This window comes from Dipodomys spectabilis, unplaced genomic scaffold (genome assembly GCF_019054845.1).
Source record: "Dipodomys spectabilis isolate Male_0828 unplaced genomic scaffold, ASM1905484v1 ptg000069l, whole genome shotgun sequence".
NCBI lineage: Eukaryota > Metazoa > Chordata > Mammalia > Rodentia > Heteromyidae > Dipodomys > Dipodomys spectabilis.
This window is the reverse complement of record NW_024870746.1, coordinates 1,085,066-1,086,066: the sequence shown is the minus strand read 5'-3', so window position 1 is coordinate 1,086,066 and position 1,001 is coordinate 1,085,066.

Here is a 1,001-nt window from a genome sequence, read left to right as displayed (position 1 = left end):
TTTGTCTCTCCAGTAGCTGGAATTACAGTTGGGTGTCACCACATTAGGCTTTTAAAAAATGAATCGTTATTATTAAGGTGAGGTAAAAAGGACATTTCTTTTTGGTCACCCCTTCCCTCACTTTTTTCTAGCCATAGCACTAGCATGGTGAAGGACATTTGACTGAATGAAAATGCAATTGTAAATTAACTTTTGAGGGAATCTCATTACCTACTGAACCTCGTCATTTTGGAGACATTTTGTTTTGTTTTACCCTCTGTGGGAGGAAGGACTTGATGAATCCTAAATGTCTTCCAATTCTGAAGATCTATGATCTATCCCAAGAGGTAGTTTTCTTTTTCTTTCTTTTTCTTTTTTTTTTTTTTTTTTGCCACAGAGCAATGGCCATTTGTTCCAGTCTCTGTTCTGTCTCGCCCTTTCTCCCATCCTCTTTCTCCTCTGTCACTCTCTTCTTTCTTATTTCTCTCTCAATATGCTTCTCTATTCAGAACGCGAGCCTACTATTAAATCTAAAGCCTCCTTGCCTGCTGGGCAAGAATTCTACCACTGAGCTACATCTCCAGCTACTAAGATCTGTTACGTCTTGGCTTTGACCTTTGCATTCACTGGTTCTTGTTCCCGTGAACTCCCTTGGTTTTTTTTCCAGGCTCTTCTCTTTCTCAATCTCACACTCCTTCCTTCTCTGTCCCTCCGTCCCTGTTTTGTGTTCTCTTTTCTCTCCTCGCTCACGGCTTTCCCCACTTCATTTTCTCCCTTCATTGCTTTCTCCACTTCATTTGCAGTGCTCTCCTCATCCCCCAATTGTCTCCCCCTCCTTCCCGCTCTGTCTGTCTTACCCTAGTTTGGAAATGCAGCAGATCTCTGAGTCTGCCACCATTGGACTTAAGGGGCTGTCACTCAATAGTAAGAAGAGTTTCTATTGGTTGGATTGGAGGCGGGTACCGAAGCTGACTATAAAAACTGTGGCTGGCCGAGGCGCGCGGAGCAGCTCTTGACAGGAC